This window comes from Mercenaria mercenaria, chromosome 1 (genome assembly GCF_021730395.1).
Source record: "Mercenaria mercenaria strain notata chromosome 1, MADL_Memer_1, whole genome shotgun sequence".
In the NCBI taxonomy this organism is placed as follows: domain Eukaryota; kingdom Metazoa; phylum Mollusca; class Bivalvia; order Venerida; family Veneridae; genus Mercenaria; species Mercenaria mercenaria.
In genome coordinates, this window is record NC_069361.1 from 29,690,993 (window position 1) to 29,708,255 (window position 17,263).

The following is a 17,263-nucleotide window of genomic DNA, read 5'->3' on the forward strand; positions in this document are numbered from 1 at the left end:
CATTACCATATATATGAAGCAATCATTCCAGGCAGTTTATATATTATAATAAACAATGATGCATAAATAAGAAGTTCATTGGTTACGTGTAACTGTTTGTTTATCCATTTAGATCTGGACAACATGCACTTTCATTTTATGTATTTGTGAAAAGTATTCATACTGAATTTAAAAGTAACTTGATACTAATTCATTTCGTCCATTATTCAATGCAAACAATCAAACAATAAAATCACGTGCCTTCATTTTCGTGTTTTTTCGCTTTTAATTTTATTGATACTAAAACCAGAAACTTGTTGATATAACATGTCATGTCACAATAGAATAAATTAATATTGATTTATTTGTTCAAGACAATCAGCAATTATACTTAACAAACACATAAAATCAAAGATCTACCTCTTGTAGCGCACCCTAAAACGTCCGCAACAACTGTAGCAGAAGCCTCGAGATATACTAGAAATATGCAGTTCCCCAAATAGCTGCATCAGTTGGTATTCTATCGGGAAGTGTTCACGAATTTTAAGTTATCAAAAGTGTGCGCAAGGTTGGTACACCATCATTTTACGAAAGAGCAAAAAGCGCAGAGGTTGCGATGTTTCCGCAAAAAGTACTCAAAGTTGCAAAAAGCACTCAAAGTACAAAGTTGCAAAAAGTACTCAAAGTTGTACACAATTGTTTTGAGTTCTAAAGGCCCTGTATGACAAATACCTAGAACATCCGGCAGATCTATTACCCGAAAGTTTTACAGAGACAAGGTTCTAAAGTCAGTTATTAAACATTACGTTAAACATCCTTCAAAAATTAGTTAACGGGGCATCTGTCTTATTCATGACAATGCATCTGCTAACAAGAGCAATAATGAACAGCAGTGTTGACATGACCAGCAGGTCAAGCAGTTGCCACACCCTCCATATTCTAAGTCTCTGCGATTTTTTTCTTTCCTACGCTGAGAATATGCTAGCTGGGCATCGCTACAATTCCAGAAGCGCCCTTGGTAGCACAGTCTATCAGCGTCTGCTTAGTATTCAAGACTACGCTGCGGCTTTCAGGTTATGTAGATGGAAAAGTGCGTTTCCGTTAAGGGTACGGTGAAAGCAATATGCATAAATACAGCTTTTGCTATATTTTTATATAAACATTATAAAATTTTCTTTATTCCCCTCACACTTAGCAAACTTACCAAAAGTTCATCAGCTATCCATTTTGTCGTAGCCTTTGAACTATAAATGCCGCTTAAGCTGATGTCTTCGCTATGTTGAACCTCTATAAGTAGCATGCAACAATTTCAAGAATTCTTTATAGTCCCTATACGAAGTTGAGAAAGGTGTTAAATAATTTATCATATCAGACATGTTTTGAATTTTATCTGCAAGCTTTAGCGATAAAATGTTTCAAAAAACAGTCTCCAAAGAATCAGAAAGTATTTTAATAAACAGTTCCCCAATTTTGTCAGAAAACAGAAGTGGGTTTTTGTTGGTAATTTTTTAAAAAAAGGTATATAAAAAAAGTGCATATTTATTCTGATTAAAAGTTAATTTAGCCTTTTCCCGGTGAAGTTAAATCTGCTGGCAGTACAGCAAAATAGCGTGCATGATAATAAAAAAACGGGATAATTTGTAATAGATGACTAGTTGACAGCATCAAGCTGTTTCCTCAAATGTATTTTAATAGCTGAAACTATTATTGATTTCTTCAACATGTGCGGCATGTAGGGCAAAGGAAAAAAGTACACGTTTGCGCAAGATATATGCACTAATGAATTTGATATTTTTAATAGTATTTGGCATTATTATATAAATCAAGGTGAAAAAACATTGTTATTACATTTAATCAAGTGAAACAATACAGGAGCTTTGTGTAGTTATTTAAGAAATGAAATGATTTATTTCGGTGTTCATGAGAAATGAACGACAGAATATTCATGTTTAATTTGTCGAAAAATTAGTTTCATTTCTTATATTTACATTATATTTCCTTTCAATTTGTAGACAGGATAATATTATAAATTGCACATATTTTGTGGCATTTAACATTAAAATAGCTTCCCGGCCATTCTGTTCACAAGACGGAACAACTACGACGTCATCTAAGGAACGTTCTCCGTGAATACACGCGGACGTCGTCAAAACAGCGGTCGGTTATCACTGAGCAGCAATGACGTAACTTTCGCCCCTTTTCTTTTGCTGTACATATGAACTGAACGTCATAATTTTCAATGCAAAAGAATAGGGCGAATGTAAATATATACATATATTACCGTTGTTTAAACTAACGTCTGCGTGTCTATCATCATGCAGGAGATTAGATTTTTAAAAAGAAACAATATTTCAAAGCTAAACTACTTCACATATCAGAGAAGATAAATTTTGTCATGTTACATCTGTCGTAAGATCATATCATTATTAACAAAATCATCATTTTAAAACAAAACTGTTAAGGAATCCGATGAAATTTGTACAAAAGTTGAAACATAACGTATAAAAGTATGCGAACCAGAAACAAAATCGTAAAAAGACGGTTGTCTATCTATATGATGTCGTAACTCTTTCCGTTTTGAATAGTGTCAGTAAGGAAAACAGGATATCATTTCTGTTAATCTTGATGTTCTGTTATTCAAAATGTTTTTTAATGTAAGAGTTGAATTAGATCAAGTTCTCAGACATTTGAAAAACAGAAAAGTGCCGAAACATCGATTTCTGATTTAATATTTTCATAAAAAGGGAGCTATTTTTATTTCCAAAGTGACTTATATTGCGGACTGAATTAAAACGTTTGAGTTCTTAGTTTGAATTATTTTGATGAAATCTTGTTATAAAGGACACGTTAAGTTTGTTGTTCGATCCCTTATTTTGGCATCACATAATTACTATTGTTATGAAAAAAATGTTGTCCCCAATGTACAACATCACGGGACCCTTAATGCTTTTTTATAGTTTGCATCTTTAAAATTTCCTAAATGCAATTACTATTTGTAACTTCACTAAAAGATAATAGGTAAGGGTAGATTTTTCGAAAGCACAGAGCACGACAAACACAGGCTCAGAGCCACGCATTTGCAAAGTAGGCCCACAACAAAAAGAAGCTGTAACGGAAAAATATCATAGACGGGATGCTTAAAAAATCCAACGAGTACATTTTAATTTTATGCAAAATATAGAAAGAGGAAAGAGGAAGGGGTAGGTGGTAGAAAGGGGGTGGGGTTTTGGGGGAAAGTGGAAAAAGGATGAATATTCAAAGTTAAAGTTAGGCAGGTTTTATTTGTATATTTGAGTGGATTTTAATAATTCTGTTTATCAAAATGTTATCATAAATGTTAAAGTTATATTAACATCATCTTGTTACCTTCTTTTATAAATTGATTTAGACTTTAACGTACCAGATTCTGCTGTAAGCAATACAGAGAGAATAAAAATGCCTATTTTAATATATAAAATGATATTCTTATAAAAAGGCCTTCTGTTATAATTACAGGACTTTAATTTAGAGTTCAAAAGGTAACTTGTCTATATATCACTTTCAAATATCTAAAATCACTCACTGACAACATTGGAATCAAAAATGGCATTTTCCTATATTGTTGCATTAAATGTTGTCAAATATTAATCAATCATGAGTCTGGATGCTAAAGATAAAATAGTCATTTCTTCCTCATTTATTCTATGACCAAAAGCATTGACAAAGTAAAGTCTTTAAAGGCTATATTTCAAAGGTTTATGAGAGTAAGTGTTGTAAAAGTGGCCGAGAAAAAATTATTGAAGCATGCAATATCATTTTATGCAGAATGTCAAAGTGGTCTTCTCAATACTAAAGTGACAAAGGGTATTGTCTAAAACGTTTGCGAGAAAGAAAAATGCACGATAAGTAAAGTTTAAAAATATTTGTTTGGCGCCACAGAGGCGCCGAGAAACAGTTCTTCCACATTTGATCTACATTTTTTTTTCATAAAAACAGGTGATTCAGAAACAATATAAGGGAACGGTGTTACACTTACGTTACACAGTTTAATTATAATCTACTAAGAAAAAATTAGAAGATGTTTACGCACTCCACATTTATTCCGCGGGAGGTGTTTTAAAGCACGGTTACGCTTTGGCGTCACGTCGACCTTCTACTTGTATTCGACGCCTTTCATTCGCCATGAGTTTGATATGCTTCTTTATATAGAAAGCATATTTATAGAATCAAATTAAACTGTAGCATTACTTTGATTTAATGTATTGTGTTTTTAATGATTACCATTCAAAACCTGTTACTGAAGGAGCTCTTATCCTGTTGTAAGGGCCCGCGTTAGCTTATGTTTTGTTGGTATATTAATATACTTGTTGCGATTTAATCTCCTTTTGGGTCCTTTTAGTTTTGCACATGGAAGAAGAAGGTCGTTTGCAAATAGATGCGAGGGTTGAGTTTGCTTCTTATCGAAGGAATCCTCGATTGTTTATACTTGCTGATGTTTAATGTATGGACTTAATTATTCTATGCGCATTTAGATATTGTGAGAGAATACTTAAATAGTATTTTGAGATTTTTGTTGAGTGATTTAAATCTGTAAGTCATGCAGTTTATATAGCAGGGAGGTAGGCTTGTATTATTTGCTTATTTTTAATATAGTTGTATTTATTGTACGGATATATCTGTGTAATTACCGAAGGATTTAAACATTAAATTGATTAATAGCTTTTCTATTATACTTTGCAGTTATCATAATGACTATTTGTTTTGTGACCTGCTACAATTTAATCCTGGAGTGTTGAGGTGTTTATTTGTGTGTTACTGGAAGGTGTACACTTAAACGAGAGGTTAAAGAGCAGGTCGATATCCGAAGGTAATATGAATTATTAAATTGGTAATATGTCTTGCAAATTTATGTAGGTAATTATGTGGTTTCCCATGCGAATTTTGATAACAATGCATTCCTTTGTAATGCAGGGTTAAAAATAGACATGTGTAAACATCACTGCTAGCAGTGTAGCAGACGATTTCTGTATACAAGTGGCGAGTTATTCATGAATCTGTTAAACTATATATGTAGTACAATAAACACGTGGAAGAGTCTATTATTCATGATACCTGCTTACAAACAGAGTAGGGTTTAAGCAATTTTATCAGATTTAATCTCGCTAAAAAGTATTTTCTTCTAAAGTGAAGTAATTAAACTTCCATTTCACATATATATTAAGCAAAGTTAAATTTTCATGAGCACGGATCAAGTAATTAAGTGCGCATGTGTGAGGAAAATAAGTAGTTTCACTTTTCAATATACCACCGTTTCATGCAGTATGTTTGTTTTTAGTCCTGATGGCTAATGTTTATGGTTTGTATAGAAGAATATTGTTAATAAAACAATCAAATGAATAAATATAAAACAAGTTGGCTTCCTACAAAAAAAAAAAAAATGTCGTTATAACTTATTGTCATTTGTAGAAGGATGACTGTTTTTCAGATCTTAATCTATAGTAAGCCTTTCAGATCATAATCTATAGTTAGCCCAATTGCTAATGTCTGATTGTATCAGCCGGTACTGCCTTAGGAAAAAGAGTGCCATCCTTATCCTTTGTATTGGTTTGTAACTGGATTTTGAATTTATGATTACTGCTTAGGGATGAAGAGAAAGTTGCTATTATCTCCATTGTGTTGGATGGTATTTGATTTTGAATTTATGATTAATGTATATTGACTGTGTTTCGCCCATTTGGCTATATGTTCGATCGTTTCTAATAAAAAAATGAGAAAGTTAAGAAAGTTGCTGTTATCTCCATTGTGTTGAATGGTACTTGATTTTGAATTTATGATTAATGTGTATCGACTGTTTCGCCCATTTGGCTACGTTCGATCGTTTGTAATAAAAAAATGAGAAAGTTAAGAAAGTTGCTGTTATCTCCATTGTGTTGAATGGTACTTGATTTTGAATTTATGATTAATGTGTATCGACTGTTCCGCCCATTTGGCTATGTTCGATCATTTCTAATAAAAAAAGAGAAAGTTAAGAAAGTTGCTGTTTTCTCCGTTGTGTTGGATGGTACTTGATTTTGAATTTATGATTAATGTATATTTACTGTGTTTCGCCAATTTGGCTATGTTCGATCATTTCTAATAAAAAAAAAGAGAAAGTTAAGAAAATTGCTATTATCTCTATTGTGTTGGATGGTACTTGATTTTGAATTCATGATTAATGTATAATGACTGTGTTTCGCCCATTTGGCTATGTCTGATCATTTCAAAAAAAAAAAAAAAAATGGTTGCCAAGTATATCCATTGTGTTGGATGGTAACCGGATTTTGAATGTATATTAATGTATATTGATGAACTCTGTTTAGCCCATTTGGCTGTGTTCGATCATTTCAAAAAAAAAAAAAAAAAAAAAAAAAAATAGGTTGCCCATTATATCCATTGTGTTGGATGGTAACCAAATTTTTGAATTTTTTATTATTGTACATTAAGTGATTAATGTATATTGATGAACTCTGTTTAGCCCATTTGGCTGTGTTCGATCATTTCAAAAAAAAAAAAAAAAAAAAAAAAAAAAAATAGGTTGCCAAGTATATCCATTGTGTTGGATGGTAACCGGATTTTGAATCTATGATTAATGTATATTGATGAACTCTGTTTAGCCCATTTGGCTATGTTCGATCATTAAAAAAAAAAAAAAAAAAAAAAGATTGCCCATTATATTCATTGTGTTGGATGGTAACCGGATTTTGATTCTATGGTTAATGTACATTGATGAACTGTGTTTAGCCCATTTGGCTATGTTCAATCATTTTTTTAAAAAGGTTTTGGATTATGTGCATTGTGCTGGATTGTAACCAGATATTGAATTTATGATTATTTTACATCGATGAACTGTGTTTAGCCCATTTGGCTATGTTCGGTCATTTCAAAAAAAAAAAAAAAAAAAAAAGTTTGCCGATTTTATCCATTGTGTTGGATGGTAACCAGATATTGAATTTATGATTATTTTACATCGATGAACTGTGTTTAGCCCATTTGGCTATGTTCGATCATTTAATAATAATAATAAAAAAAAATATATAAAAAAATAGGTTGCCGATTATATCCCTTTTGTTGGATGGTAACCGGATTTTGATTCTATGGTTAATGTACATTGATGAACTGTGTTTAGCCCATTTGGCTATGTTCAATCATTTTTTAAAAAAGGTTTCGGATTATATGCATTGTGTTGGATTGTAATCGGATTTTGAATTTATGATTAATTTATTTTGATGAACTTATTTTAGCCGATTATATCCATTGTGTTGGATGGTAACCGGATTTTGAATTTATGATAAATGTATATTGATGAACTGTGTTTAGCCCATTTGGCTATGTTCAATCATAAAAGAATAGGTTGCCGATTATATCCATTGTGTTTGATGGTAACCGGATTTTGAATTTAACATTAATGTATATTGAGGAACTGTGTTTAGCCCATTTGACTCTGTTCTATCATTAACAAAATGGTTGCCGATTATATAATTTGTGTTTGGTGGTAAACGGATGGTTGCCGATTATATACTTTGTGTTGGGATGGTAATCGGATTTTTAATTTATGATTAATGTATATTGATGAACTGTGTTTGCCCATTTGGCTATGTTCTATCATAAAAGAGAGAGTTGCTCATTATATTCATTGTGTTGTATGGTCATTAGATTTTGAATTCATGACTAATGTATATTGATGAACTTATTTTAGCCCATTTGTTAAATGATTGACCATTTCAGTCTTATTGTCTGAATGCCCATTATAGACATTGTGTATGCTGGTGACATGATTTCGAATTGATGTGCTGCCAAATTGCAAATTTGTCATATTTTCCTTTCTATCTCAAAGTTTATAACGGGCTAGAGACAAAATTTACATATATTAATATGCTTTTTGCCAAATTTTCAAGTATACAATTGAATATTTCTAGACAACGTCAAAAACCCAAGAAGTTCCGCAACACAGTCCAGATGGTACAGCCACACCGCAACGCTACCAGCCGTTTCAGCCCCGCAACCGGTTAATCTGAACCCGCACCAACTTGTGGTTGTGGTGAGCCTTGTTGTAGAATACCATTGTTCCGTGTTTGCGCAGCGAAGGGGCATTTTGGCTGATGATTCGCTGCACTGTCAGACAGTGTTGAATAAAATGGTGGGTTGGCTCCGATGTAGATCATTTATAACGACTTGGGAGACCACGTTTCAGCAAATGTTTAAATTACGATGGTTAATGGCGAATTCATAGAGTAAACAGTATAATTGTTACGCTCAGATCACATTAATAACAGTCAAGGTCAGAGTTTTCTTGTTACTGAAGCAGACTGATAGCTAAAATTTAAGTCAAAGGCTCCGGCCAAAAGATAGATTCATTGCCGGTCCTTAATGTACATGAGTATCTATATATACCGTGCGCAAGAAAATGTTATGACTAGTTTTCAAGGTATTGTACCAAATTTGCTTGTGTATACGAACATAGCTGTACGCGTTGTCATGGGAAGCACTCTAGGAAGTATTTATTTATTTATTTTTCAGAATCACTAGTAGCTACCAATCAATATCGTTCTAGGTACTCGTCACTTGGACCTCGTGGAATCTTCAGATAGCCAAAACCGGCATCTCAAAGAGGGTCACTTAAACCTCCATTACCTCACCAAAACCCTTATTGACTTAGCAGTATTACAAGTCTATCTTTCTTTATATCCAAATAAATAAGTGGCAGCTGAATTTTTAGAGGGTTCTAACAAAGGGTTTTGATTACAAAACCAGCGCCCTAGAGTCCAAACTTCAGTCAAACTTTAATTTCCGTTAGGCAAAACTGCTGTAGCTAATGAGAAAGTTACTAGTATGTAGGAAGAGCAGTTAAGCAGAATTGCGGTTCCTTTTAAAGAAATGCCTGTTCCAAATTTCAGGCAATCCGCGATCAGTCTTGTGGCCAAAAAGATGGTAGCTCGAGGATTATACACCATCTTTCCTTTCCGAAGGGAACCCCGCAGGGTTCAAGTTTGAATGATTTTATTGATACGTCTTCTTCCTCAGTTCAGTACACTTCTTTAGACAGAGTGACGGAGCTATTGTTTCATTAGTGCAATATTGCGAAATGGCTAAAGTTGGCATCAAATCTGCCTTTCGCCTTTTGAGGTTCATAATTATGATTTTGAAATTATTAGCCTTCAAATTAGGAGGGGATTATTTTACTGACAAGACGTTACCTATGAGTGTGCAATCTTTTGCTGCCATTGGGAAAAGTTTGCTAATTTATTACAATAGCTGGTCCGGTACAAGAGGAAATCCGAAAGGCTGTTTTATTACTTGGATAATTATGTTTGTTTGGCTCGCTCTAATTCAGGGAATGTGTGACCAATTTGTTCTGTTTTATAGATCAATGCCTTAACATAAAAAAAAAAAATTGCAAGCCTAAGTTGATCTTTTAATTTCTGTAACAGAGCCATTCCCTTTCTAGACTATTTAGTAGTGGTTTCTATGCGATCGTGTCAGCTTTACTTGCATGCACAGACGACTTGCACCTTACTGCACTTTTAGCCCATCTTTTAATCAAGAATGTAGCTCGTCATACAACATGTCTGTATATCTCGGACATTTCTTCTATTTTAAAATAAATAGTCTTGAATATCTTACTTAAAGATTTATGTTACGTTGAATGCTTATCCGTTTTGATAGGTTGCAACGGACAATTGACATCAGGCAACCTATAACGCTTGATTTACTTCGTAAACTTATACAGGTGACAAATACTGTTTGCTCTTCTATATTTTAGGCTTTACAGTTTTCAGCAGTAATTTCCCTGACCATTTTGATTTTTAAGGATATGTGAGCTTGTACACACGAACTCAAACTCCTCGAATATAAGTGCTAAAGGTCACGCATTATGTGAGGGAGACGTTAGTATTGTAAGTATTGGTGTACTTCGCATAATTCTTCATTCATCAAATGACGATCAGAAAAAAGGCGAAGGAGTAGCTATTTATTTACAACCTTACACATTGTTCTACTTGACCCCTGGATTTAATAGAGAGTTATATGGTTGTTCGACCATCTAGTGCTTCAAACTAGTTATTTGTTTGTTTATTTAAACGGTCTACCCGTCATACGCTGTCAGTTTAGTGTGTTCTAAAGAAATCTTTGACTGCCATTCCATATAAACCACATTTATTTAGAGTAGGTGCTGCAACAGCAGCATGACTGCTTACGATATTACAAGAATGGGGCGTTGCGCCCCGGATTCAAGTGCACTTAAATCTTACATTAGAATCCTCCCATGTCAGCTGTTGTCACTCAGATCTTAAGCCTATAAGTAGTTTCTTTGTACCTGCCATATGCTGCCCTTTTTTGTTGACAATTGTTTTCAGCTTTTCGGTGCGTCCTACCCATATTTGGATAGTTGGATGTTCAATTATAAAGTCGGTATTTCGTTACGACAAGGAATCAGCTGAGGGTTCTCAACTTGTAATGCAGCGTCATAATGCGACCATACTGTGTCAGAGTCAGGATGGTATGAAATGGCGGCAAGTTAAACCATTAATCTTACACTTGTTTCCTTTTGAAGACAATCAAGGTATCATTGTTATTCATTGAGTAATTAACTTATTTTTCATAAGAGAGAGCTAGAAAACGCGTTAATAATTTCGCTGCTCATTTGTTTGTTGTTTGTTTTTTAAATACATTGGTGGATACGTTCGTTAACCAGAAATCGTCGAATCCGTGACGGGTCTCTTCAACAGGGATGGGGTGCACTTGTCATAATTTGGAAATATTTTGTTTTTATTCACTCTGCAAAACAAGCGTCAGTCCTTTTTAGCAGAAAATTGTTTAGGCACAGCTTCTCAGGCAGGGTTTGCTTCGCTATACTGGTGGCGGTTGTCAAGAATTTTCCACGTTGTTCCAAATTCTCGACATGTGGCGGTTAGGTCAGCCTCCACCAGTATATCTTAACGTTGTGTAATAAGAAGTTTGTTTGTTTCAAGTATAATGTATTAGGCCTCTGTTCACAGGGCCTCCACATCTGCATTTTAAACATATACTTTATATCATATGTATTTGTATATTGACATTTATGTGAAGCTGTGACCAATTTCTGCCAACCATTAATTTAAACGAAATTAGATACTAATTGCTTGCTATAGTAAAATTATTGATAGTAAAAGTAATGTATTCATACAACTGTCTTGGGTTGTTCTTTTTAGTATTATTATTTCTGTGCCAAGCTATCTTCAGTAATGTGTTTTTAATGATTACCATTCAAAACCTGTTACTGAAGGAGCTCTTATCCTGTTGTAAGGGCCCGCGTTAGCTTATGTCTTGTTGGTATATTAATATACTTGTTGCGATTTAATCTCCTTTTGGGTCCTTTCAGTTTTGCACATGGAAGAAGAAGGTCGTTTGCAAATAGATGCGAGGGTTGAGTTTGCTTCTTATCGAAGGAATCCTCGATTGTTTATACTTGCTGATGTTTAATATCCCACCCTCCACTCCCCTTATTTTGCTTGTGTTCTCCTTTTTCTTTATAATTTCAGGTACATCTTATGTGTTCAAGTTCAGCCTACACCTTCCTTCCCTTCAGTCGTTACAGCTTCACATGGAATATTGGAAGTTTTCACATGTTGATGTATGGACATGACAGTGTCTGTTTTCCAGAACTGTGAAATGTGTATGTGTCATATATAAACGTTTAACGTAGTCACTGATTCTGTATGTCTGTTTTTTGTATACCTGATCTCCGTTGAATTCTGATCCCAGGTTCGGCGGTTAGGTCAGCCTCCACCAGTATATCTTAACGTTGTGTAATAAGAAGTTTGTTTGTTTCAAGTATACTGTATTAGGCCTCTGTTCACAGGGCCTCCACATCTGCATTTTAAACATATACTTTATATCATATGTATTTGTATATTGACATTTATGTGAAGCTGTGACCAATTTCTGCCAACCATTAATTTAAACGAAATTAGATACTAATTGCTTGCTATAGTAAAATTATTGATAGTAAAAGTAATGTATTCATACAACTGTCTTGGGTTGTTCTTTTTAGTATTATTATTTCTGTGCCAAGCTATCTTCAGTAAACAAACACTCCGTATTGGTTATACACCTCGTGAAATTATTCCGTAGGCGTACAACCTCTTCGTTCTGTTAAGATATATGTACATATATTAAAACATGTTCAGCTATATATCATTTTTAAATAAACCTACGTGATAATACTAATACCTGTTTACAAAGCCTCTCCTTTCCTTAAATGATATAAAATATGTAAATAATTGCTCTATGGTTTCTGCGCTATATTTCTCTTTCTTATTGGTGTAATATTTACGCTAAACCAGACAATTCCATCCTCTCCCTATACCCAATGATTAGATATTTTTCTTGCATGCAAACAATAAACAAGACTTAGTGCAGATTAATTCTTTAATGGTTGTATTAAGCACCCACTTGTTTTAAGCAGCCAATCAGATTATTTCAAACTGACTTTTTATTCTAATTTCAGCTTGTCTTGAACAGCTAACAACTGCCTATATCACAGAAACCGTGTCGCTCCCTTAGCTGCCTGCTTATTTACAGGCTTGACTTTATAATTACATTTGTACAATAATAACATCTACAAGAAAATCCTGTGGCAACATAGAAAGCAAACCAAATAAAAATAAAAGCACACCCGGTTTGACAGAGTCTGTTCACATAATGTAATGAAATGTGCAACATCCGTTCACGTACCCTAGCACCGGCTTAAATGAAAATCTATTAATATCCATAACATTGAATCGGTCCATATAAAACATATTAAATTACTGCATGAATTAACCACATTAATGTATTGTCCGTTAAACATTGTTTTCTGCTCATTAGTCCTATGACACTATAAGAGGTGTAAGACAAATGTGTAAGACTTGTAAATAAATTTACATGAAGCTATTTTTTATTGTTTTGAGTCTTTGTGATTATCCGAATTCCTATACAGTATTGCAATGCACTTCATTTTACATATTAACAAACTTAGTTACATACAATGTCATTTTTATACGCCAGGTTTGGAAAAACTCATTTCGCAGGTTAGTTTCAGCTGCAATATGTAAACTGTTCTTTTAATATAACTACCTTTAAAACATCGAAAATGATAAAACGTTAATTCATTTCAAATAAGATACAATAATATTGATAGTGCTGACACTACTTTTCCCTTCATACGTATGTAAGCAAAATGAAAAATAGCCAACATTGTCTACAAAATATACGATGGGCAGACCAATCTTATATGATGAAATGGCCAATATGTAAATTTAGACAAAGGCAGTTTCGTAGGTAATGTCATTTACTTGCAAACATTATGAAAACAATGGCTGATAATATACGAATAACAAACTTTTATATTTTGCCTCTTTTTACCGATAATTGAATGAGAAAATAAAGTACAACGACAATTGTCTTTGATTATGTTTTTGATGATTTTGAAAGTAATATTATTCGGTATGTATACTATTTGTTAACTGCCATTGTTATGTCTATGTTCTTTTAAGTTACAGCCAATACATTTCATCGGCATTGCTAGATATAATATCTCCAATAATTTTGCTGAGTCAGTTGTATTCATTATTGGTATATTTTAAAGGTTTTTGAATAAACAAAGACACACTGAATCTAATCGTTTCCTAACATTTTTTACAATAAACGACTCTGCTTAAATTTTAAAGATGTATGAATAGTATCTTTCTTATAGAAATGTATAAATATTTACAGTAATAATGCCAGAAATAGAACGCGAAACCATAAAAATAACAGAGGCCGTATCGGAACTAAAACACTCGTGTTAAATTTGTAATACGTGACTTCGAAAACGCATGAGCTTCTGTTCTGATATTGCGCAAAATCAGGGTTCAAAACGAAACTTTTTTTTTCTTTACAGGTTGACACTAGTGAGGTATAAAAACACTAATTTCTAATTTCCTTCTGCTAGAAGTTTATAATTGGTGATAATTTTACGTTAAATTGCCAGATGGAATAAAATATGCTTCTTCTCATCTTAAATATTAAAATATCACATTTCCGTTGTTTGTAGGAAACCTACACATCGATAAAATTCTGATGTATTTCAAGCAATATCTGTATTATTTTCATATTTTTGTTATAAGTAACCCATTATAAACCTTTTTCTTACTAGCTAAACCCATAAGTAAAAAAAAAAAATAAGGATGAATATCCAACTGGTAGGGTCATGTACCAAAATCAACATTTCCCAAAACCGTAAGCCTCAGCTTGCGCAGGTGCTTAAGATTAGCACACATGTATTAATTACACGTAGAGACGAAGAAAAAGCAAACACACGAGGACAAAACTAACAAATAACGGAACACAGTTCGGCAACTCCTTGGAACGGTCAGTGGCAAAAACTACCATTTGGGAGCTTAAACCTTCTGGCAATAAAAGGTGTGGAATGTAAAACACAAATGTTCTTGTAAATTTATATAAAAAGCGAACTTAAAGAGTCAAAACATTTGTACTCAAGAAGACAGAGTATCAAGAGAAATACATATCAGGGCTTGGTGAAACAGCCTAGAAGACAGAAGACCTATAACTAAACGATTATTAATTTATAACAAACCTTTTACTAACTGTTTGTAGCTAAACCATTACTATCCTAATACAATGTAATAACTTATTACTAATTAATAACTAACCTGTTATTCATCATCATCATCTTCAGTAATCGCCTCACTCTAAAATAGTATACTCCCTCTAAAAGAGTATATTAATCTGCACCTAACCAGCTAACCCATTATTACCCTGTTACTAACCTTGTATTAACTGTTTCTAGTACACTATACAGTAACGAAAATGATAATGGGAAACGTGCATTCATCATAAACACTGAGTGTCACGAGATTGAAAGATCGAGTATAGCTGTACAGTCGACTCTCAGGCTTATTTAATTTCTCCCACTTACAAAAAAAACTGAACAATAACAGGGGGTCGAACGTGTTTGGGTACGTTGAAATTTTAAGCGAGAGCAAAAGGTAAGATAAAACAAAATGACCGACATAGGTGAAAGTGAAAGTAGGTTATTACACATTTTACCTTTTTCATCTCAATTTTGCTAATTTAAAGAATAAAGTCGTCCGTACATCGTGTGACGACTACATTGGAGAGTATGTTACAAGTTATAACAATGCGCAATGAAACGTGTTAAAAAAAGTTATTGAATGCATAAGTCGTTGTGTTTGAAAACAACACGTGGACACGCCATCTGAAATCATGAAATATCACCGTTAAATGACACATAGGTATTACAATTTAGTGAAGAAATGCTGCAAACAAGCTATATGACAAAACTTAATTACAAAAATATGACACTCACTTGTAAATTATATCAGGAAAACACATTCACAAAGTGTTAGTACGTTTTTGGGTTACATAACATAACTGTACGCATAAAATATGGCTTGTTGAGGCAGGTAAAGTGTGAATGAGCTGTAGGAATAATAAGGAAAAAATTTGCATTTCAACAGATATCTGATAATATCGTTTACCGTTTAAAATACTGATGCAGAATTCATAAAAAAGCACCCTCAAGAAAAAGCTTAGATTAATGTATATATAATATATATATCCTTACTATACCTGGTATTTTGGAACGTAATTCTATTCATTCCGTAAAAAAAGACATGGTGTCTGAACTTATTCGTCCTCCACCTCTGATCCATGCGGAGATGTAAACAGATACGTGCAGAGAAAAGGAAGTACAGAATCCAGGAACACTGGTTACGTTATCGGCCCGCCACACTGTTGCATATATTTATATAATTATATACCAATCGGAATGCAAGCATTATTATTCTTTATAATATTTTACTTTATCTCCACACACTCATCGTGCTTTTCAAACTAAAAAGGTATTTTTGGTGGTGTGCATTTTGGAATCTTAAATTATTTGATTACTCGCTTACCATAAAATTGATAATACAAGTAGTCAAAATTGTTGGTAAATTTAATGTTTTCAATTCGTATGTAATTTTAAGGCCTTAATCGTTGGTATTTGTGTTATGAGATAGGTTTAAAATAGTAGACACTCTGAAAGCTATATAGTAAAACAAATGATAATTGGGCACTCACACTAAAAAAGTGACAGTATACCAAATGCTTTTCTCTGTCTGTCTGTCCGTCTGTCCCCCCCCCCCCCCTCTCTCTCTCTCTCTCTCTCCTTCCCTACCTTCCTATCTACCTATTAGTTCATACAGTATTGCATGTCTGCTCTTACATTCCACCTACCTACCTACCTTCCTACCTACCTCTTACTATCTGTACCGTGTCTAGTAGTTCGTGCAACATTGCATATCTTCAGTTAATTTTGCCTTTACACTATCTAACACACACATCTTATACATTGAAGGCAAATATTTACATCCCAAAGATAATGTTTTCAGTTGAAATTGTAATGACATTATTTGTCTCCATTTCCTTTGTATCTACATGTATAACAGTGTTTACATCAAACTCTAAATTTCAGACATAAGAAGAAACATTCCTTAAACATTTATGTATCTCATAGTCTTTTGGGATACCATAATGCTGGCATAATCATATCTGGCATTGTGATATTTACACAGGCGTGTAATGAATTTAATCTCACATGGTGAAACAGACTCAAAATTCATATAACTTTAACAAAGCATATGTAACTCCTTAAAATAACTTACAGTTTTATATAAATCAGATCAGAAAATCAATGACCATACAATACGCCGACGACGTTGGGCAATTCTAACACATTCCCCTTGAGAATCTTTTTTCCATATTACATACAAAACATACGGGATATTTGTTTGTATCAGTGAACGATTGAAATTCCTTTCATGTGATTACAACGGATGCAATATTTTCACGAGTGGCATCGCTAAGAGTAAAAATGTAAGATATGGAGTTCATAAATGAAAGATGTTTTTATTTTGCACGTAAATTTTCTTTTCCTTTCATGTTTAGACTAAATTTACAAACACATTTGTTTTAGTTTCTTACCAGTGAAAAATAAACTTGATATTTATCGCTGTGAGAGTATCTAATATAATTATTTTACTCTGATATTTCGATAATTCACTCAAAAAAAAACGTGTAATGAAGTAAGGATATAATAAAACAATGTAGTACTTTGATCTGCAATTATTATATTGTATTTGCCTCGATTTGATTTACCAGACCTTGTTTAAACGATAAACTTGAGCAACGTGTGATCAGGTCTGGCAAAATCCAATCGAGCCGAATTCATTTGATGAGCTCAGAA

The 17,263-nt window shown here is 33.3% G+C and overlaps 1 long non-coding RNA gene across 2 annotated transcripts; it reads left to right on the forward strand.

The window, feature by feature from the left end:
• Positions 1-4,337: 4,337 nt before the first annotated feature.
• Positions 4,338-11,347, forward strand: LOC123542623 (uncharacterized). Of its 2 annotated transcripts, none has more exons than XR_008370946.1 (3): positions 4,338-4,825; positions 7,914-8,134; positions 8,515-11,347. It is a non-coding gene; the product is annotated as an uncharacterized LOC123542623 (long non-coding RNA). The 2 variants fall into 2 exon arrangements; XR_008370945.1 differs by having other exon boundaries at positions 9,806-11,347.
• Positions 11,348-17,263: the final 5,916 nt, after the last annotated feature.